We start from the raw sequence: 16554 nt of genomic DNA, 5'->3' as shown, positions 1-16554 counted from the left end.
CATGGTGATCAACAGCCTGAATCGGACTTACAAAACGATTGCCAGTCAGCTGGGGTCTCTCCCAGCGCAAGATTTGACTTCGGACAGGGTCTTTGCCGTGGTCCTGAACGAACATGACAGACTTGCTGCCCTGGAAGTCAAGGACAGGGGGAGGGAAGAACGGAGTTCAGACACCCCCACTGCTGTAGCTACTGGAGGAGACGCTGTAGCTTTGAACGTTGTCCGATGCCACAATTGTGGACAGACTGGGCATCTTCAGCGGAACTGCAGGAAGCCACGTCAGAACAAAGGAGCCAAGGGAAGCTCCACGAAGTCTGAGGCATCAGGCAGAAGTCATGCCAAGTCACAGGCGAAGCCTGCAAAGGCTTTGATGTCCCTAAAAGCCACACCACAAGTGGGGAATTCTTTCGTTTTAGACACAGGAGCGACGGTTCACATGACCCATCGCAGGGATTTGTTTTCGTCGTTTAAGAAGCAAAGCTTCGTTATACAACAAGCCAACGGTCAAGAGCTGGAAGCCACCGGAATTGGGACTGTGTATCTTAAAAGTCTGAACTTGACTATAAACGATGTTTATTTGGTTCCAGAGTTGAAGTACAATCTGCTCAGCGTTTCGCAGATTGCCAAGAAGGGACTAAAACTGTCCTATGATGATCAACACTGCGAGATCTACAAAGATGGAGAGCTGTATCTTTCTGCCGAAGAGAAAGATGGACTGTATTTGTTGACTTTTGATCAAAGTGATTACATGGAATGTAATTCTTGTGATTCTAACATGATTTCTTTTGCAGGTGTAGCCAAGAAGAACGCCAAGCAGGTCACCTCGAGGGTCGACAAGGCATTTCAGCGGGTGTATGCTGATGTGATTGGTCCTTTAGCACCATCTAGAGGCAATGCAAAGTATTACCTAATATGTGTTGATTCTTTTACAGGTTTTGTCTGGATTTATCTTTTGGAGAGACCGAAAGAAGCCTTAGAAAGGTTTAAAGAGTTTTGTGACAAGGTTAAAAATATGCATGATGCTGACATAGATTGTCTTTGCACAGATGAGAAGCCAATTTTTCTCTTGCAGGATTTCCAGAGGTTCCTGAAGAAGAAAGGGATAAGACACAGAATTGCAGCTTCCGAAGAAGCTTGGAAGAGATGTATCTGTGTTAGGGTGAACAAAGAATTGCAAAAGGGAATGCATGCGCAATTGCTTAGTTCACATCTGCCACATGAGTACTGGGCTGAGTCGCTAATGTCATTTTGTTACACGTGGTTGAGAAAGGTTTCAAAAGACCTGGGATGTTCCCCCTTTGAGAAACTGTTCCACAGAAAACCTTCTGTTGCCCATTTCAAGGTTTTTGGGTCTCATGTGAGGACAGAAGCTCCAGGTGGAGTAAAGAATGCCAGAGGCATTTTTGTGGGTTATGAAAAGGGTCTCTACAGAGTAATTTTGTCTGAATCTGGTAAGGTGATTCTCACAAAATTTCTAGAGAGTGCTCCTGAACAGGAGCGAGTGATTGTTCACACATTTCCCACAGGTGATGATGATGATTCTGATGATGATGATGTTGATTTTATTGAGTTCAGTAGTACTGATGATGACAGCGATAGCTCAGACAGCTCAGTTGTCACAGTCATTGAGAGGAAATCTCACACAATGACTAGACCCTCAGAAGAGGAGGATGAACCACTGATTAAGCTTAGTACTGGTTCTTCAGAGAGTTCAGAAGCTGAACCAGAAAGCAAGGGAGAGCAGCACCTCTTACGTAGGTCTGAGAGAGCAACGAAGGGTGTACCACCCAAGAGGTATTCACAAGAGTTTGCTAACTTAGCTATTGCATGTGTTGCTGTTGTAAACGACCAAGGTCAGATTGAAGCTGTGTCTGAGTCAGAGACAAAGGCACAACAGAGAGTTGTTAACCAAGGTAATGCAGAAGCACTCATTCCTTGGAAGTCACACAACCAGAGAGGTACATTGGTAAAACCAGTGGCGTGTAGTTCCAAGGGTGGAACTGAAACAACAGGGGAGTGTTATACATATAACAACTGTTTGTTTTCTTCTCTGGATGACGCTTTGCTCGCTGCACGCATTGATACTTTAGGGGGAGTATGTTATTCTAAAGCAGCAATGCAGCAGCAAGCAAAGGCTATAGCAGCCAAGTCAGCTGCTTGTGGCTGGAAAGCCAGACAGGAAGTATGTGACTGTTGCCATGGAAACAAAGGGGCAGTCCATTCTGTACTGAGCACCGGATGTTAGCTCAGTGTGTGTGTCATACGACCTGTACAGGATGTACATAGGTGGAGTTTGGAGTTTCTCTCTGTTTGTTGAACAGAGCAGACATGTTTTCTCTGTACTGAAGTGAAAGACAGGAATAAAGACAATGTAGATACATTTCTGTCTGAGTCTGATTCCCCTCCCTGGGGATATGCTGGAGAGCAGGGAGGAGGAGAAGCAGTTGGTGTGTTTTTCTCACAGCCTGAGGAAAATCGCCGGAACGGACCTCGTGTGTTTTTCCTCCGGGAGTCGCCGGAGGGAGGTCGAAAGAATTCAGCCGGTGCCTGGAGAGATAGGCACATACCTCTGACCGAGCCTGAATTCTGACAGTAACCTCAATGCTTGATAACTGTAAAACAGTATCTGGTGCAAAAGCTGCAGCTAATTCAGAATGAAGTGGCCATACTTCTCAAAAGAGCAGGCTACTGGCTACATGTTACTCCTTTGCTGAGAGTACCAAATTGCAGTCAGGCCAGGCTCAAGGTTCTCGTGTTAATTCACAAGGCCTTGAATAACTTGGTCCCAAAGTGCTGTAAATGCCATCTGATTTCTTATGATCCACCTCAACTGCTGAGATCTTTGGATGGGGCACTTTTGGTGATCCCCCTTCTCCTGAGATTTGGCTGGCCTTCACGAAGGACCAAGCCTTTAGTGTGATGAGCCATGCCCTGTGGAACTTCTTGCCAATAGAGGTTCAATAGGAGTCATATCCACTTGTTTTTCAATGTCTACTGCAAGGTGCATTATTCAGAGAAGCCTTTCAAACTTGAGATTCTTTGCCAATTAGCTTTTACATGATTTTGTTGTTATTTTTTGTGTTTTTAAGTTGTATGCCACCTTGCAATATTCTTTATGAAAGTGAACTTCATATTTAAATAAAAATAATGTTTTCTTGAGGTCCTTAGGGGAAAGGTGGGGTACAAAGGGAATAATCAAATATATTTCATAAAAACATAAGGAAAGCCCCATCTAGTGGCCAATGTAGATGCCTGTGGGGAACTTTCAAACAGCATCTGACAAAAGGAACACTCTTTGCTTTTGTACTCTTCAGCAACTGCTTTTCAATACATGACTTCCCCCAACTGTGGAGGCAAAGCATAGCCATTATAGCTAGTTGCCATTGTTAGCTTTCTCCTGCATGCATTTGACCAATCCTCTTTTAAAGCCAGCTAAGATGGTGGCCATCATTGCCCTCTGTGTGCCAGTGTGGTGTAGTGGTTAAGAGCGGTAGTCTCGTAATCTGGGGAACCGGGTTTTTGTCTCCGCTCCTCCACATGCAGCTGCTGGGTGACCTTGGGCTGGTCACACTTCTCTGAAGTTTCTCAGCCCCACTCACCTCACAGAGTGATTGTTGTGGGGGAGGAAGGGAAAGGAGAATGTTAGCAGCTTTGAGACTCCTTAGGGTAGTGATAAAGCGGGATATCAAATCCAAACTACTCTTCTTCTTCTTCTTCTTCTTCTTCTTCTTCTTCTTCTTCTTCTTCTGTGGATTTAAGTTCCACAGTTTAACGATGCACTTCATGAAGAAGTACTTTTTTTTATCTGTCTTGAATCTTCCAAAATTCAGCTTCATTGAATATCCACAAGTTTTGGTGTAATGAGAGAGGGAGGGGCAAAATAATCTCTATCCTCTTTCTCCATGCTATGCTTACTTTATAAACTTTTACCATGTTGTCTCTTTCTCAGCTTTTCTCAATAAATCCCAAATGTGGCAACCTTTCTTTACAAGGGGGTTGTTCCACCACCTCAGTCATTTCGGTTGCCCTTTACTGAACCTTTCCAACTCTACGATATCTTTTCTGAGGTACGGCAACCAGATCTGTATATACCGTAGTTTTCCAAATGTGGTCACACCATAGTTTTGTATAACAGCATTATATTTTGGATGACACCTTCTGATTGTCACAAGAAAGACCCATGGATCAAACAGCACTCTTCTTCAGCAGATGTCTAGAAACAAAACAAAACAGTCAAACAGTTATAATATCACTAGACGCCTTCAGTTACTCGCTTTTGTTTGTAACCTTTGCAAACATATGTTCCCCTCCTATAGAATTAGCTTCCTCCAAAGAAGGTGATCATCATAATCGTATCTTTGCTTTGGCTGATGAGGAGAGCTGCACTTTTCAAAATCCAAAATGTGCAAGCTGTGCGATCTTTAAAAGGTTGCCTAACCTGACTGTGGAGAACCAATTAATTCTCACAGAGTTTAATTAATCTGCACTTAATAGGTAAACATTTTGCATGTGTTTACTTTAGTAATCTTGGCACATCTTCACACATATGAAAATGATGAATGTGGGGTTTTTTTCTTTATAGCATGACATTGCCAGTATCTAGCTGTTTCATATCTAAATCCATGGAGTACGGTTAATGGGAGATTTAGGCATGTGCTTAATCCCCTCTCATGGTGATCAAGTGATTTAAAAGTGCTTCATGCTAACTAAATGGTGTCCATGGTGTGTAGCATTCCTCTTCAGTCTTTTGTTGCCACCTTGTCCATGTGTGAGGCCTCTTTAAATGATCCTTGAAACTCTCCACATGCCACACATCCTCTCCCTCGATCATACCACTCTCTGGCACTACTTCAGACCCTCCTTGAATGTTTTGTTTTGTTTTGTTTTGGTTGGCTGGAATGTGTCATAATAATATCCTCTGATAATGCCTCTTGCTTGTTAGGATGAAGGCTAGAGAGAGGTGTATGAGTGTGCGTAGAAACTAGAAATGTTTCTGAGCACATTTCAAAGTGTTGGTGCTGACCTTTAAATCCCTAAATAGCCTCAACCCAGTATACCTGAAAGAGCGTCTCCACCCCCATCGTTCTGCCTGGACACTAAGGTCCAGCGCTGAGGGCCTTCTGGCAGTTTCCTCATTGCAAGAAGCAAAGTTACAAGGAACCAGGCAGAGGACCTTCTCAATAGTGGTACCCACCCTGTGGAACACCCTCCCATCAGATGTCAAGGAAATAAACAATAATCTGACCTTTACAAGACATCTAAAGGCAGCCCTGTTTAGGGAAGCTTTTAATGTTTGATGTTTTATCACTTATTATTAATATTTATATTTATATTCTGTTGGGAGCTGCCCAGAGAGGCTTGGAAAACTCAGACACATGGGCTGGGTATAAATAAATTATTATTATTATTATTATTATTATTATTATTATTATTATTATACAATATTTGCATTCATTGCTTCACCTACTTTTGGCTCTGGTCTTGCCCACCACTGATATGAGATCTTCGGAAGGTTGCCCTGAAAGGAATGTGGACTGAAAAAGTTTTCCCCAGTCCTGTAGTACAAGGGACTACATAGTATAAAGGACTGTTGCTGTACAGCTCAGAGAAAATGGGAGATGCGTAGAGGCTCTTGCCCCTTGAACAATTTTCACAGCAGAAACTGTGTAAGATAGTTCTGTGTAGTTTAACTGCTGTTTCTTTATGGTTATCTTGGAAAAAAGGGGGTCAAGACTCAGAATGGCAGCAACCTCTCCTATTACATAATTACTCCAGAAGCAATTGAAAAGCAGAGTTTGCAGATCCCAATTATGCAAAGCGATGCTCTAGTCCATTCAGTGAATGAAACTGCTCCTAATTCAAATCTGCAGGATACCTTTGGTACTATTTGATTAATCCAAAATCTTTGGGGTTTTTTAACAGACTTTCGGCACCTTTTGATCAAGACAGTCAGTTCCAAGTCAGGGGATTCAGCTGCAGTCTGCAATTTCTGGCCTCAAGAAGTAGGGGTTGGAGGTTTCCAAAATTTCTGTGTTCATTGACCCCTTATTGAGCTTATAAAGTTGTCATCAGCTCCAACCCAAATTCTTAGGAATGTAAGTGAAATAAAGTCAAGAAACACCAATATGTAATCAACAGTTTTCAATCACCAATCTTCATTCCAAAAAATTACCATGTGTAAAGAAGAAGAAAATAGTGTTGTATTGTGAAGGTTCCTCACTGGGAGTGGGAACACTCTGTACATGCCCATAGCCTTTATTTCTGAGGATCACAGTTCCTATTTAAAGTTTTTTCTCTGTATTTCACAAATGTATTTTCCATCCTGGGCCTTTTTCAAACTCCAGCCCGATTCATCCTAAGGGGTCAATGTCAGAAAGCAGTGGTTATATCATCATCTTGTTTATTAGTATTCTGAAGACAATAAGCTATTAATTCTACGAAAAACAGACAAATATGTTACAGTTTGGGTTTCTCTGTTCCTATTTTCTCTTCCAGTCTTAAAGGCTGTTCACCCTATCTATGTTTGCATAAACATTAAATCATGGACCCCAAAAGTTCCTTTTCCCTTCCCTAGATTCTTTTGCTCTGTAAAGTTATTTATTTGTAAATTATGTCTCTTTGGAATCTTTGCTAATGCTATTTTTAATGCTTTTGTGCTGTATTGTGGTATCTATTCATTTGTTTTTAATGATAAGATTATTGGCTTTTTTTTCTTAGCTGCTTTGTTAGCCCCTCTAAGCATCTCCATTGGAAAGCAAAAGTGAGTTAGAAATTTCATTCGAAAAAGGAACCACCAACAAGCCCCAGGGTCAGTGGCAGTTGTGTGTCTGTGCCATTGGATTATTTGTTTATTGTTAATTCTTGTTTATGAATCATTTCCAATGAAACAGCTAGAAGTGATATACATATATAATTAATGAAAACAATTTCGAATCCAATATAGATGAAGAATAAAAATAACAAGCTCCCTTTAAAAGACTTTGTTGAAAAGGCTATAATTTGGAAGGTTATACAGTGGTACCATGGGTTAAGAACTTAATTCGTTCTGGAGGTCTGTCTTTACCTGAAACTGTTCTTAACCTGAAGCACCACTTTAGCTAATGGGGCCTCCTGCTGCTGCCGTGCCGCTACTGCGCGATTTCTGTTCTCATCCTGAAGCAAAGTTCTTAACCCAAGGTACTATTTCTGGGTTAGCGGAGTATGTAACATGAAGCGTCTGTAACCTGAAGCGTCTGTAACCCTAGGTACCACGGTATATGTTTGATATGCTTGCACACACAAAATTTCTTCTTCATCATCGCTTCTTGTGTCCCCCCCTCTAATTCTGAAACAAAATTAAAAATAAATGTTCCAAATGAAAATAAATGAAGAAATGCCTCCAAAGTCTGCCTCCTTTTGCTCTGTACTAGTTTAGATCTAAAGCATGCAAATTCTGTTGCATGTTGAAATTAGGCTGCTATTGGGGCTGGAATTTTTTTATAGACTTTTTTCTGCATAAACCTGCAAACAAAAAGAAAAGGTCTAAGGTTAATTTTAACCTTCTTACACACAAGCCCTCTTGTAAATGAAAAGCACTCAGAACTGGCTTATAATGTGAATGCGACATATAATAATTGGCAGTTTCTTGACTTAGGTTATTTCTCCCTCAGGGCCCCATCTACAACCACTCACTTATATAATAGAAAAAAAGGCTAGTGGAATGGGAATGGGCAAAGGCTAGGGCGATATTGGATTTTGAGCACACGGTAAATTATGAATTTTCCACTTAGCTCCAAGTCACACAAGTATACAATTATTATTTAAAGTAAACTCCTCCAAGAGCATAGTCATTATGTCAAATGATACTATCAATCATTCTGTTCCTTAGTAAGACTCCTTTTCTTATGCTGGTTGTTTTCCTATTCCTGCTGAGTGTGTGCTTAAAAATAGACAGTCTATGTCACATTTATCTCAAGTGCATCTCCCCAGGGCAGTTGAAGAATGTAAAACTCAGTTTGCAACCATTTTTCATTTCCCAATCCTTTTAGTCTCTCTCTCTCTCTCTATCTCCTATTTTGAAATCATTCAGTTTGTTTGTACTTTCAAATTGTGCCTTCACTAGACACTGTGCGTGCTTGAAAATGAAACCAAAACCAGAGAAAAAGAATTTCTATGACACCTCTTTTAAACTGTTAATATGCGTAAATGCAAATTTAGAAAGTAATATATTACAATTTAAATTGAAACACAGGACAAAAGACACAGCTTTTGTCTTAGGGTAGAAATACTGGGCAAATAATATAGACTTTTGTAAATAGGTGGGGCCAGGCAGAGGTGCCTGTCACAAATCACAGTGTATGCTCTGGATTTATGCACACGCACTCAACCCCTACAACCACATAGCCTTCCTTGCTTGCTTGCCACAGATCTGCTACTCTTGCAAGTGAGAAATCACTCTGTTCTCTCCCTCCATGCTTCTTCAGTTCTCTCCATCTTCCTTATGGTACACAGAAAGATACCTTACTGGGATTTGTAGTCTGGTAAGAGCAGGGAAAGAGGGAGAATACTAAAGCATTCAGAATGTACTGCACTGCACTGCACTCCAGCCTGGTTCATTGAGTTTGAAACCCTCCAGTGACCCTCTGAAATTTTCAAAGACATATGTGAAACTTGGATAGAATCTGGGAAGAATCTTTTGCCATAAGTTTCTAATCTTTAATTAGTTTGACCAGCATACAAATCAACCGAATGTCTGGTTGAATGGTGGAGGGAAATTTTAAGCTAAGTAGATAGTAAAATTATGAGGGGTTTTCAGGGGTTTTTGAGGTGCTACTGGAATAAAGAATTTAAAAGACAATAGTAAAAGGAGTCTCACAGCAAATGATAAATTTTGTTTTTCAAATTAAGCTCTCCACACTTTCTCCGGTATTTCTAAAGAGTACATATTGAGGGTTTGTTAATGTGCAAATACATTTGCATTTAACTAAGTACCTAATCAATCAATCAATCAATCAATCGTTAAAGACTGGTCTGTATGTTGGCAATTAAGCAACAAAACATTCTTCATTAGTTGGCAGCCCTAGTTGGTACTCATAGACATCGTTTGCAAGATGCTTCTCATATTTGGAAGCGTAGTACAGTGGTACCTCTAGTTACGAACTTAATTCATTCTGGAGGTCCATTCTTAAGCTGAAACCGTTCATATCCTTTTGCTAATAGGGCCTCCCGCTTCGTATGCACTCTGGCATGTGATTTCTGTTTGCATCCTGAGGGCAAAGTTTGCAAGCAGGAGCAGCTACTTCCGGGTTAGCGGATCTCGTAACCTGAAGCGTTCATAACCAGAAGCATTCGTAACCAGAGGTACCACTTTACTTTAGACAAATCAGCCTTTATTCTATCATTTCTGTATACAAAATATCCAACCAGCCACAGGGAGAAAGCAACTACAGTATGAAAAGCTATTTTTAGGAACAGTTGGAGTTTACCAGATTTAAATGTTTATCCAATACCAAGCCAAGAGAGATAATTCTTAAATGCAAGGGATTAAAATTTTCATTCATAACTTTGCACAGAATGTAATTTTTAAAGCTGCCCCAAGAGATCTCCAAGGTAAAAGGGAGAGTATTAAAAGAATAAGACTCTAATCCCTTCAAAGATTTACGTACAGAGGTTTATGCAGAGCATATTAGACTCACACAATTATATTGTGGTCTGAAGCAGCAAAGAGCACCCTGTTGTTAGGAGAAGCTCTAAGCAGCAGGTAGGGTGTGACTCTTGGGCACTCAAATGCTTGATTTTCCACATTTCAGTTATTTCATGGACGTGTTTGCTTTGATTTCTAGCTACCCATAGTAGCATGGGATAAACTGAAAATTTGGGTCATGCACTCCATCCAGTCAATTCCCTTTTTGCTTCTTTGTGCTAACCCACTTAATTCTCCCCCTGCCTTGAATCCATCTTGCTCAATTGGTCTTTCGTCAAGCCCCAGCTACAGAGTTAAGAAATGACTTTTCATGTAACAGTCTCACTCCACAACACACACACCCCGACATTTTATGTACAATTCAGAGCCACACCATACGTTTAAAGAGGACTCAATGCACATATAAAGCATATGACTTTCCCTCAAGAATCCTGAAACTATAGTTTCCCCCTTGCAGACCTACAGTTCCCTTAACAGACTATAGTTGTCATGATTCTTATCTGATAATCAATGGGATTACATCACTACTAACATCACTATAATTCTCATAGCCATTTCTGTTAATGAATAAGGGAAGGAGGTTGCTTTTTACATATTTCCCCTTTCTCCTACAGCCGTCCATGCTGCTTTCAGTTCTGAAGCAGATTGGGAGGCAGAGGGGGCAGCAGTGGATAGGGTGGGAGGAATCGGCAAATACACATGCACACACACTACAGACAGACAGGCACACATATTCCCAGCTCAAACAACCTGCATTTAAAGTATCCGTTAGAAACTGGAGAAACTTCAGGTTATTAGGCCACAGAAGAGAGCTTCTATGCAAAAACAAGGTAACAAAAACCCATTAACCCATTAGTGCCATATTATGTTTTCTCATGTGAAACACAATAGAAACAGCCCCCAAAGTGTCCTTAATCTGTTACTGAAGGTTTATTTTAAAAAAGAGGGGGAACCTATGTCCCTCCAGGTGTTGTTGAACACCTAGCTCCCATCAGCCTCAGCCAGCATGGCCAGTTGCCAGGAATGATGGAAGCTGGAGTGCCACTGATTCCCCATACTGGCTTCAGCTAACTACATACTTGAGCAACTTAGTCACAACCATTTTTTTTTAACATGTCTTCTCAGAATCAAGCCACACTGAGTTCACTGGGTAAGTAGATATAGCCTCCATGCAAGCTGAGGTTGCTTGAAGTGTAAAATAATTCTTAAATTAGCAGGGAAATGTAAATCTGGTAATAGCTAAGCTGATTGAAGCCACAGTTTTTACTTTATCTCATGAAAATTCTCAGCGGGAGGTAAGCATACTTAAACACCTTTCCATAATATTTCAGTTCGCTGAGACAGATGATAGGAACAAAGACAACGGTTTATGCTGAAGTGCAGTGAGCTTCAGTGGAATAGTGTCGTTTATCTAGGCACTGTTGAATATATGTAAAATATACGGTATATCTGGATGAGATCCTCAGTATTCAGCAACATCTGCTTTTAATTAATTCACTTACATTGCAGTTCTGCACACACTACCTGGGAAGTAAGTAACCCATTGGACTCACTGAAATAAGTGAACATTAAGTTAGTCATATCCATTAATTTCAATGTGTCTATTCTGAGTAGGAATGCCACCCAATGAATAGGATTCATAGGATTACATTGTAAAGCTGCAATTCTCCACCCATTTTCCTAGGAATAAGCTCCATTTAACTCAGCCAGGTTTACCTCAGAATTTAAGATTGTACTTCAGTAAATATATTGCTTTTGAAATCGCATACTCTGAGAGCTCTAGAAAGAGATCATTAATGACAGCTACAGGGGACCATGTTGATATGGCCTACAAACCAATCCTGGAAAAATTATCTCACTGAACTATTATCACCTACCGTTCCCATTCCTCAACCCATCTCCCTCTTTTCAGTTTAAGGGCTACATTCATTTCTGGGCAAGCTTCCAGTGGGGACCAAGGGAATACCTGCGGTTGATGGGGCAAGAGGCAAAAGTGGGCAGAGCAATGAATGTAAATTTTACCTCTCTACAGTAGGCTAATTTCTATCCTCCAGCCAGACAAGCAAGAGGCATTATCATAGTTTAAAGATAGATTCCAGACAGGCAAAAACATCATATATGTGAAGAAGGACTGGTGAGAGGGAGTGGCTTGGGGAGAGGGGTATGGCCAGAGAAGAGTTCTGAGGACCAGATAGAGAGACCTGAAAGGCTGTATTTGGCCCTTAGACCTGCAGTTTCCAACCCATACTATGCTGTATTGTTGCATGCTTCCCATTTCCCACACTGGGGGGGGGGGGGTTGAAAGGCAGTGCTACCAGGCTGGATATTCTTTGGTGGAGAACACTGGAAATGTTTTGTAATAATTATTTTAAAACGCACAAGTTTGGTGAAAAACAGTAGTGGAAAACTGCAGATGTTCTTAGAAGCAGAAGGTAAACTACCCAGTGTTAGATCCCTAGACTCTCTGAATCCTCTAGGCCTTCAGCCAATTCACCATTCACTTTTTGCCTCTTCCAAACTGCTTTATGACTTTTTACCACCACCACCCTCTCTCTCACCCACCCACACCCACCCACCCATGTTTCCATCCCTGAGATCAGGTGCCACTTCCCCAAAGTCCTAGTGTAGAGGTGGTGAACCTCCAGATATTACTGGTCTCAAACTCCCATCAGCAGAGGTGGATTTAGGGAGTATGACAGGTTTGCCTGCACTGGGTGCCGAGTCAAGAGGGCAAAAATGATGAACAATGGAAGGCGAGAGGCGGAGGGACACCGAATTTTGGTGTTGTGCAGGGTGCTGCTGAAATTTTAAACCCCAAAGCCTGGCATTGCCATAAGCCCCATCACATATGACAAGTGGTCAGGGATGATCAGGGGTGTCATGGGGGAGCAGGGGCCCAAGCTCTCCCCCCTCCCATTTTCAAGGAAGGAATTGGGTTCCCTCAAAATTCTGTGGCAGCCATGCACGCATGTCATGGGGAGTACTGATGTCAGTCGCGCATGCCGCAGGGCACGCCAGCACTACCTTGCAGCATGTGCAAGTGATGTCGGCATTCTCTGCAGTATGTGCGCACATTGTACACACATCATGCAGCCCCGGTCCCTTCAGTCATGAGGGCAAGCCAGCGTGCTTGGGGATGATGGTAGTCATTGGAGGGCCAATGGTTTCCCGTCAATTCTCTAGTGGATATTTTATTCCAACACAGCAAAATACATTACCAGGGTGTTCTGAGCTTCTCACCAGCATTTTGACTATCAAAGGAACGGCCATCCAGCTGTGTAACAATTTTATGGGCAGCCAAAATATCTAAATGGAGGTCTGGCAACCTTCCATTGCTACAAATCCAATAAGCATGAAGAAGAAGGTCTGCGTCTTCTGTGCACTTCCCACTCAGTTATTTATCCAGCTACATACGAGGTTCAGTTATTTGTTCTGTCTGTTTGCCAGAAAATCCCACTTCCCTTATTTCTGCAAACTGTCTCAGAATTATGCTATCCATCATAATGTCATTATATAGCACACTCTAGAAATCTGTCTTGTTAAATACATATCCCCACAGAACAGCTGCTATTTTAATGTATCATGCAGACGTAGTGGTTAGACAAATCTAAGGGATTGTTTAGTCTATTGAGCTTCAGCACATGGTGTTTGAAATAAAGGCAGTCACTGGAAACTTTTTTTGTCCTACTGGGATTATATTTGCTATATAGAGAGCATGCTTGAATACCATTGGTCAGACGTGGTTTCCTAGACTCTAGCCTTGTCATCAAATAATAATCCCACTTGCCTCTTTGGGTTTTTGTCTGTGATTCATTTGTTATAATTTCCACCCCCTCTACAGAAATTTAAGATGGAACATATGAAACATGGGGGAAAAGATATTTATTGAATAGGAAGGAAACAGGAAAAGATTTTGCAAAGAGTTTTAGGGGATTTAACCTTGACAGTTTATATGTTAATATTTCTTTTACCATTTATTGTGTATGTTCAGTTTTAAAAAGCCACCCTGAGCTCTTAGGAAGAAAGGAAAGTTCATTCAAGTTAGTTGCATGCTCTTCAACCACACATTTGATCAGTATTTCAGCTGGATCCTACTTCTATAGTAGCAATCAGCTCTCCACAACTTAGAATAATTTATGCATTGATTGTTTTGAGATACAATCCAATCACTTAACTGATATTTGTTGTTGTTTAAATTTCCATACAACCCTTCATCCAAGGATCACAAGGTAGCTTAGAATATAAAAAAAAACAAAAATACATAACATAGTAACAAACAAAAACAACAATAGAAAAATGTTTTCCTAGTACAGGCAAATACTCCCACTGAAACATCATTGCGTCAACCCTGCAAGAAGGATCCATGCATCAGGTCAGATTTCTACACATGAAGTCTGGATTGCAATGCTCATCCATGGTCCATTGAACTATAGGTCATGTCTTTTGATGAAAACATATATCCACATGCTTCTGTCCCTAGATGTTTATAAGTCTAATTGGACCAGGTCCAGCTCCTACTACATAAACCTGCTGTTGAAAGGGATACAGCTCAGTGATAGAGCCTGTAAAGGTTCCAGAGTCATCTCAAAGTCGGGATGGGAAGGAAACCTGTTTGAAACCCTGGGAAGCCAGTTAGATAAAGCCCAATCATTTTCTTTTCAGGTCAGTGTCACATGCCATGCTTCTGTTCATAAGCCTGTTCTGTTTCTCCATGAATATGCTTAAACAAACCAGGATGAAAATTCTTACTTAAATACATACAAATTATGCATTTTTCATATATATATATATATATATATATATATATATATATATATATATATAAATGAGTTTAAAGGTGCACTAGAACATCATAGATGTGTTCAAGCCGGTGGATAACTAATTTCTAATGTGCCCATTATTCCGGAAAGTGTGGATCAGCTCAGCTAGTTTTAGAATTCACAAAAATTAAGTTTCTTTCAGCATCCATACCTCTATTAACTACAGAATATCCTGGGCTAGCTGGATGAGTGGGCAAACTCTGAGTAAGGCAACTTTCTATGCTTCCATAAGGTGTGTTTTCTTGCCCAGGTATTTGTTAGGAATGTTTGCAAAACCCAGATAGTTGGTGAGGTAAACCGACAGGAATTGCACTTCTCTGTAGGTCAGCTGAAAATAACCCCAGTGTGCTTTCTCCAGACTGAAAACCTCTGTGTTGCATGCTAGAAAGAAACCCTAGGGTACTGTTGTCATGTCAACAAGACCAGATACAACAGGACTTGAAAAGATTCTGGCCCATTCCTTACCCAACAGAGAGAGATTTACAAAGAAAGGGATTGCAGGCAATTACCACATTAAGCCCTAATTAGTAAATTAAGGATAATGGCTTAGATATGTGGTTAATGTTTTGTGTTTGGTTCTTCGTGCCTGAACAACTGATAGTAAACACTTTCATATATCCACACATCTTTTCTATTATTCTAAAGAGTTTATTGGTAATTACATAATAACCCCAGTAATAAAGTTATACTACATCTTGGCAGTTATTGGAAATATTTGATGATTTTCTTAAACCCATTTGTTGACGGCATCATTTAAAATTAATGGTCTGTGGAAGAAAATTCACTTGTACGTTTCATTTGTCTTCTTTTAATTTCCTCTTATATTTCTCCCCAATCAAACAAAGATAATGAAGCAGAACACCCAAACCTTCCCTTTGTATGTACTTTCACATGCCCTGAAATACTCCCTTGTGGTGGCTGGAGGAAACTTGGGGGAGTTTTGATGTGGACCTTCCCCAATATAGTCCTATTTAGTTACTTTTCTCATGTGGATCATGTAAGGAGAATGCCTGCTCTTGTGCTCAACCAAATTGACTGTAGTTCACCAGCTATGTATTGTCATCCAGTCACATTCTTTGATATTTGGGTTTTACATGCTGAGTGTGTGACTGAAGTGAAAAGCAACTCAGTAAAGGGTGGGTGCTAATGTTTTATTCTTGTTGGAAAGTTATCTGGTGAAAGTGGAAAGGGCAGTAGTGGGTTATATTTGGCTTTGCTTGCTTCTATGTGTTATAAATATGCATATATATATGACTTTCTATGCAGTCTACTTGGTGAGTTGATATCATGGTTCTGCAGCCTTAACTCTGAATGCTTGCATTTTGAAAAGGTACTGAGAAGTGGTGAAAGCAAATGCTGACATTAGGTCATGCACATTTGATACAGACAATAGCATCTGCCTTGCTTGCAAAAGGTCCCAGCATCAATCCTTGGTGTGTCCAGGTGGGGCTGTGAAAGGTTTCTGCCTGAATCCTTGGAGAACCATTGCCAATCAGAGTAAACAATGATGAGATAGATGGACCAATGGTTGGACAGTTTTCTGTGGCAGTTTTCTACACTCTTAGTAGAAAAAACAAACAAAAACAGAAGCAAACTCCATTCTTCAATAATCATGAAACTAACTGTAAATGTTTCTAATAACCCGGTGAGTCTAGTACAGGGAAAGAAATCATTCATTATAATTAGAATGCATACCTGCATGTATTATAATATATTTTATTATAATATATAATATTCTTTTCCTATTCTACCCAATTTCATTTATTATCTTGCAATCGAAAAAGAGAGAGGATATACATCATCAAAAAAGAAGGCATAGATGTGCATAAAATCATGCATCTTAATATGCACACTGAGAAATAATTACTGTAATTACTGTAATTTAAATAGATATGCAATGCATCTCACCATAGTAAGGAAGAGGATGACCAGGTTACTTTGTGTGTCTGCTTAGTTTGCTAACAGTTAATGGGCATCTGCAGGAGTCTATCTCTCCTTTCTTAAGGCTCTTTATCTTTAAAACAGCTCTGAACCAGGCAACACTCCAAACAG

At 40.5% G+C, this 16554-nt stretch overlaps 1 protein-coding gene across 2 annotated transcripts in view; it reads left to right on the top strand.

The window, feature by feature from the left end:
* Window positions 1-16554, top strand: part of CDH11 (cadherin 11) — a 107212-nt gene that overhangs the window by 57548 nt on the left and 33110 nt on the right. The window lies entirely within an intron of this gene.

This window comes from Podarcis cretensis, assembly GCF_951804945.1.
Source record: "Podarcis cretensis genome assembly, chromosome: 8".
Lineage (NCBI taxonomy): Eukaryota > Metazoa > Chordata > Lepidosauria > Squamata > Lacertidae > Podarcis > Podarcis cretensis.
The sequence above is the reverse complement of the archived record's forward strand: the minus strand, read 5'-3'. Positions and strand labels throughout refer to the sequence as shown.